This window comes from Condylura cristata, unplaced genomic scaffold, assembly GCF_000260355.1.
Source record: "Condylura cristata isolate star-nosed mole 26May11 unplaced genomic scaffold, ConCri1.0 scaffold00010, whole genome shotgun sequence".
Taxonomy (NCBI): Eukaryota; Metazoa; Chordata; class Mammalia; order Eulipotyphla; family Talpidae; genus Condylura; species Condylura cristata.
Genome location: NW_004567111.1, coordinates 21383633 through 21391295, shown reverse-complemented (window position 1 = coordinate 21391295; position 7663 = coordinate 21383633).

Here is a 7663-nt window from a genome sequence, read left to right as displayed (position 1 = left end):
GAAGTACACTGCTGAGGGGAGCAGCGGGCAGGTCAGGAGAGGTCTGACACACCATGTGGTCGCGTCCAGGGCGGGCGGGGATCGAACTCATTGGAAGTGGCTTTAGCTTCTCAGTGCAGTGCTTTAACCCGCTGCGCCACCAGGGAGGGCCGAGATGCTTTCTTTTATTACTCAATATTTCTTCATGCTGTTTGTTGTTTTATTGTCTGGCTGGGTTTGCTCCTCTACTATGTGGGTGATGCCAGTATGCCTTTAGGTCTTGTATAGATGTGGCTGTGTTTAGGATGTTTGTAGTGTGTCCACTCTGGGCAGGAGTGGCTCCTGCTACCACTCTCCACCTTTGCACATCATAAGCATTGATCTCTGTGTACATGATTGTCTAGTGGGAGTTCCTTCTTTTTACTTTTGCTCCTTGTGAGGGCAATGATTTATCAAATGTTCAATATGTACTAGGTAGTTAACAAATATTTGGGAAGAAAAAAAAAAAACCAAATGAATACATCAAAGCAGAATCCATCAATATTAGAAGGGCTCATCTCACTGGGAAAGACAAATAATATAGCTCCCTTTTTTCTGAAATCTGGTCTGGTAGTAGTGTATTAAATTCAACAGAGAAAGAAGTTCCATTCACAATTTCATTTCATTTCATAGATGAAATAACAAAGGTCAAGAAGCCATATTACACTTCATATCCTGCAATGTGCTCCAACATCGCCTTTTCTCAGGCTTTTAAACTTTTGCCATTTTGTTATGTATGAAATAATAGTCTGACTTTGCGGTTTGTTTGGTTGTTTTAATTTGCATTTCCCTGAAAACTCCTGAGTTGAACATATTTTTAATATTTGCTGGTCAATGAGGGTTTTCTTTATTCAGCTGCCTATTTATATCTTTTTTTCCATTTTTTTATTCGATCATTTTCTCTCTTAAATGGTTTTAGGAATTATATATATATTCTGGGTACTAATTTTTAGTTCATTAATATAACTTGGAAATATACAGTGAATTTGAAAAATTTCACATGGCCAAAGAAATACTAAGGAGGATTGTTCTTGTAGTGACATTTGTAAAGGAACAGAAATTGAAATGGCTTAAATGTACATTAGTAAAGGATCAAATCATTAAATTATGCTATATTAACATAACGGAAATAGAAGCTTAAGTGAGCTGACTATGCATGCCATCAACATGGATGATCACAGAAAACATGTTGACCAAAATAAAGCAAATAACAAATCAATACACACTACACACCATATTTCATATACTTAACTTTGACAATTCCACAAAAACAATTGTAAGTATGTATATATAAGGCAAGTACAAATGACACACTGCAAAACTGTTTTTTTCTAAACTGGGTCTGCAGTGCTTTTCTTTCTTAAACGAGATTTGTAGAAAATCCAGCAAAGTTAACACATGTTAATTATGAATTGTGGAAAAATAGACACTGTTACATTATTCTTTATATGTTGCTTGTATGTGCTTGACGTGCCTAAAAATGGCAAGTTATACAAGAGCCTTCTTCCCAGTAGAAATGACAGAATGTATATGACTTTGAGATATAGAAAACAGGATATATTTGAGGAACTTTGAGAAAGGTTAAAGGATTCTAGTGAAGGAGGTAGCTAGCTAACCCAGAGTTGAAGGACAATGTTTGATTAAATCTTTATAATGCATAATAAACTATAGGAACTGAAAAGAGACTCAAAGCTCATCTAGCCCAACTCCATTTTAGTCAAAGAAAAAAAAAAAAGATTCAGAAAAAAAAGTAAAGAAATGGGATGACCACTTCTACAAGTATATTAGAACACAAGAATCAAGCCAATTAATATAGTTTCATTGACTGACTTCTTAATTCATATTAAAACTGATTGCACTAGAACAATAGAGGGATTTTGAGAGAATGGTACAGATACATTTTGACCAGAGGAAAGAATACTTTCTGTCTAGTTGGCTCTAACAATCTAGACTACTGCTCATCAAGCAGTAACACCAAGTAAACATTTGACTGTGGTATGAGCTGTTTAGAACAGAGAGACATAGAACATTGGAGTTAAACTACCTCACAATTGGGCCTGGATTGGTCCTGCTTGTTGGCTGATTAATATCTTGCAAGAGCCCTCTGGTATTTTATGGCTCCAATAAAGTCCAAGGCTGAGAGATAACTGGGGGCTGATGTGAAGAGTTGTAATCGGCGACCTTTGGTCATCATTACTTGAGCTGGATCCCTGTGATTTTTTTCAGCGATTCTTCTGTACAGGCAAGTTATGAGGCCTGGGCAGTCCTGATGACATTCATCTTTATCTCACTGACATCTGCATCTATCTGAGCTAACTGTCAGCTCCAATACTATGTGAAGAGCTGCATGAACCACTATCCAAATGAGCTCATCTATCTGCTCTTGCATCATGACTGACCTCACACTCCTCTAGTGAGAGATAAGACCCAGGGATGCCTGAGGGGCTTGATGTTCCCTTTAACATGAACATGTGGTGCTGGTCAGAGAAGAGGTTCTTCTGACGATCACTCCAGGACCCTTCTCCACAGCATGTTAATGTGATGACGAATACTATGATCAATACTGATGAATCGGATTAGCTAATAACATCTGTAAAAGCTTTGTTGCCAAGGGGTGATATGCGAGGCTGACAGGTTTGAGCATGCTAACGATAGGCTTGTCCAAGGAAAACAATCACAGTTTTCCTCTTCACTTGACCAACTCTTCCTCAACAGCTCTGACACATTCTTCAAACTTTGCATTTTCCTTCATGTGATTATTATTCCTTCTATTATATTATTTCCTTCTATTACACATTTAAGTGCCATGTATTTTAGTTTCTCTTTCCAGATAGACTGTGAACCCCATAAGTACAGGCACTGCATCTCTCAGTGTTTTGCATTTTCCTGGAGCCTAGCCTAGGACTCTTAACATATATTTGAAGAACATATGATGTGACTGAGTGAGTAAATGGGTGTGAAAAAATGAGTGGGTGCTCATTCTGCTCCTATTGTTCACTCTGCTCTGGCACTGCTAACTTCCTATCCCACCATGCCCTGCTTTGAAGAGATAGTCACCATCTTGCCCAGCAAGGGGCTGGCTCTGTGGAAGAGGACCACATGAGGCTCTCTTTGTCTGCTTTTTGAACACATCATTGCCTCACCAAGGAGTCCAATAGGCTATGGGCTTTGACTCTGCAATGCATCCAGCTAGTTCTTTCTTCTGGGTGTGTTGTGGAAGATTAGCTCCATGGTGTAGCTTAGATGATTAAGGAGCTGGTGAAGTAGATGATGATATGGGAAATGTTGGTGTTCGATTGTTTAAATTTTGGCAAATAAGAGTTTGCAGTAAAAAAAGTGATTGACCTGCACAGCTCATTTGTAAAATGATTTTTTGTTCAGAAATATAAGTTCAAAATCTGAAGGCCACTGAAAAGGGGGGAGAGATCCACTGGAAAGAATTAAAATTGATGCCAAGAATAGAAAATGAGAAAATTACTTCTTTGTTAAAAATAAAGTGTTTGCTTAATGTGTTTTGCTATTCTGTACACATAATAGCTTTGACTTCTAAAAATATTTAGTTCTCTTATGATTGTGGAAAAGGCTTCCTATGTTAGGATCCCATAGAAACTTACCCTCTTTTGTTCTTCTACATGTGCTTGCTATGTAAATGTGTGGTATCATAATACAGAATTTATTTTCAAAATCAAATGCGTATTAACTATAGATCTAAAAAAGTGTATCATTTCATTCAGTAAATTCTATCCCTTCAGCAATTTACTTTGCTTTTATTGTTATATTAAACTTTAAGCAATGCCTCTCAGTTAATAAACTAGAATTCTTTCATAGGTAAAAAGCATTGCATAAACTGAATCAAAAGACAATAAAAGGACATTAAATAAAAAAATTATGGTGAATGAAACAAGGGTATTATGGGGCAGCAGGACACTAGTGAATAGGGTAAGCTTGAGGTTGGGAAAATTCAGTAAGTGTTCTTGGGGTAGGAAGGAAAAAAATCCCTGGGTAGTGGGGGGGGGGGTACCAAGAACTGTCTGAGAATAAAGAAAATCAGTTTTCCCTGGAGGTATCCTTATCTCAAATTTGATCTATTAATTTTTCTTGGGTCAGTTCCATCAGAACATTCTGAGTGATTACTACAATGTCACCCACAAATGCAAAAGACGACATCGACAGGGCCGTGAAGGTGTCTCTTTAAATACGGAGTTAGTCATTATGGGGTTATATAATATTGGACCCTGATAATCCTCAAAATCTTTATACAATGGTTCATTGTAACTGGCATCATCTTTTATGACTTAATTGAACTACCTGTTAGTGAGATGACTCAGGATATAAAGGCATTACATACGTATGAATTATTATTACTATACCATAACCATTTGCTTCCAGATGACTTACCTTAAAAACAGTGTATTCACTTCCACTTTCCCATGACATTTAAATCTTGGTTTTATGAGATTCCCCGAATAGGGCATACAAAAAATCCTGAAGAACATAGATTCCAGTCACTATGTAATCTAGTTCTCTCTTCTTGTTTAGCTTATATCTGCATTGGTGAAAAATACAGAAGTCTTCTGTTAAAAATATGGTGTTTACCAGAGGCAAAGGGTGTGTGAGGAGCAAATGAAGGGGTAGTATGATGGTCTGGTTGCACTGGAGCTTTGGTGGAGAGTGAGTGAAGTCTGCACATGTTGAGATATAAAATTATATCATTATTTATACCTTACCTCCTCCAAAAAATAGGATTTAAAAAATAAAGACATTTTATAGGATGTAGAATATCTTTGTTACTAGGTTAGCAATGGAGATATAGATATCATCATTGATCTTTAAAAAGTTGATACTTCAATTCATTTTCTGGCTCAGAATAAGTTAAGAACTCTGTTTATGTTGTTATCCTTGTTGGTCAAAGGAGAAGCCAAAATCAAACTTGGATGTACGCTCTCTCTAATAAGGGGATATCTTTAGAACTTTAAAAAATTTAATCCCCATGACCTCCTTCTGTTTAAATGGTATATGTACGTATCAACATGAAAACTTTCCTTTCCTTTCCTTTTTATTTTATTTTCAAAAATCATTTATTTAATTATCTTGCAAAAATTTGAAAATAGAGGTAATGTTGACTTACAGCACTGTGTTTTAGTGGTCTAAGTTCATGACTCTTCTAATGTTGCCACACCATGCGCTGTCAGCGAATCACCATAATTGTCCACCATGGTTCCTTGGGTGTCATTCCTACTTTGCAACTCCCTGTCTTCCCATGCTGCCACCCCTCCCCTGCCGTAGTTCTGCACTCAGATATCAGATTTCAGGGGGTTATTTTGGTCTCGTTTCTTAATTGTGTATGTGTGTGTGTGTGTGTGTGTGTGTACTCAAGTGAAATCATATAGTATCCGTCTTTCTCCTTCTTACATATGTCTTGTAACGTAATTCCCTCCAAATCCACCATGTTGACCAGAAGGCAACATTTTTTCTCTCTCTCTTCTCTCTCTCTTTTCTTTTGAGTAATAGTCTGCTGTGTTTCTATCTACTGTATCTACTCATTTGTCATTTTGGGTATTTCTAAGTTTGGCTATTGTGAATAGTGCTGCAGTGAACATAGGAGTGAATATATCCCTTCAAATTAATGTTTTTGTTTCCATATTCCTCAGAGAAGTGGAATTAATGGATCATAGAGTAGATATATTTTTAATACTTAAAAAAAACCCTCTGTAGGGCCCTCCCTGGTGGCGCAGCGGGTTAAAGCACAGTACTAAGAAGCTTGGGCCACTTCCGCATGAGTTCTATTCCCGCCTGCCCCGGAGGTGACCACATGGTGTGGCAGACCTCTCCTGACCCGCCCGCTGCTCCCCTCAGCAGTGTACTTCGTCGATCTGCCTGTTCTGCTCTGCCTCTGGTGAATCCTCTCACCCTCCGCATTTCTGGCCTGCACCCCAACTCTGTATGGACAAATAAATAAATCTTTAAAAAAAAACCCTCTGTAAGGGTTTCCCATAGGGGTTGGAATAGTCTTCATTCCCATCAACAGGGTAGTAGGGTTACTTTATTTCTACACCCTCACCAACACTTGTTGTTTTGAGTCTTTTTGATATGGGCCATTCTCTCGTCTGAGGTGTGATTGTGGTTTTGAATTGTATTTACTTGATAAGCAATGATCTACTTATGTTTTATGTGCCTGCTGGCCATCTGTATTTGTTTGAAGAAGTATTTATTTAGATCTTTTGCCCTTTTTTTTTTTTGACAGAGTTGTTTGTTTTCTTGTTGTTGAGTTGCATGAAGTCTTTTTTAGATTTTGGATATTAGCCTCAGTCAGCTGTATGATGTACAAATATTTTTCTCTCCTTTAGTATGGTGTCTTTTCATTTCAATGATTGTTTCTTTAGTTGTGCAGAGGTTTTTTTAGTTCAATATAGTTCCATTTGTTCATATATACTTTTGTTTTCCTATTGTGGTCAAGTTCCCAAAGACATCACTGTAGTAAATGTTGTAGTGTGTTTTGTTTATGTTTCTTTTATGTATTTCAGATAAATTTTTAATCTATTTTAAATTAGTTTTTGTGTGTGGCATGAGTAGTCAGTCCAGTTACCTTCTTTTGCATGTGCTGTCCAGTTTTCACCATCATTGTTGAACACAGTTTCCTTTTTCCAATGTATGTTTTTAGCTTCTTTGTTGAAAATTAACTGTCTGTATGAAAATAAGTTTATTTCTGGGCTGTCAATTCTGTTGCATAGATCTGTGTTTATTTTTAGTCCAGTACCATGCTGTTTTAACTACTGTAGCTTTGTCTTATGGTTTGGAGTCTGGGAGCATAACACTTCCAAACTTCTATTTTTCAGAAATTTACTGCCTATTCAGGGTCTTATGTGATTCCATACAAATTTCTGTTACATTTGCTCTATTTCTTTGAAGAAAGTCATTGAAATTTTAATAGGGGTTACATTAAGTCACCCTGTTGTTTTGGGTAAGATGGTTATTGTAACAGTGTTAATCCTTCCAAACCATGAGCTATGGAATTTCCGCCCCTTTATTTGAGTCTTCTGTTTCTTCTTTCTTGTAGTTTTTGTAGTATAGGTCTTTCACCACCTTTCTTATATTTATTGATAAGTACTTAATTATTTTGGTAAGACTATAAATGGAATTGTTTTCTTGATTTCTTCCTGTTCTAGTTTGTTATGTGCATGTAGAAATGCAACAGATTTTTGCATATAAATTTTATAGCCTGCCACTTGTCTGTACTGATATTGATTCTTGTCAATATCAAGCTTTGTTTCTTCTTTCCTAATAAAGATCCCTTTTATTTCTCTCTTTTGCCTTATTGTTCTTGCTAGGACTTCTAATACTGTGTTGAGTAGTAGTGGTGACCGAGGAAATTCTTGTTTTCTACCTGATCTTAAAGAAAATGAAAGCATTCCTTGTTTCAAATAGGCAAAGATTTAGACTTTTGAATTAATAGATTTAATTTTTATTTTATTTTATTTTAAAGGTGTATTTATTTATGCATACAGAACTAGGGTATAGGCCAGAGGTGCAGGAGTGGTAAGAAGATTTACTAGAGACAGAGTAGGGAACAGAACAGGCAGACTGATGAAGTACACAGCTGAGGGGAGTAGTGGGCAGGTCAGGAGAGGTCTGCTGTGCCATGTGG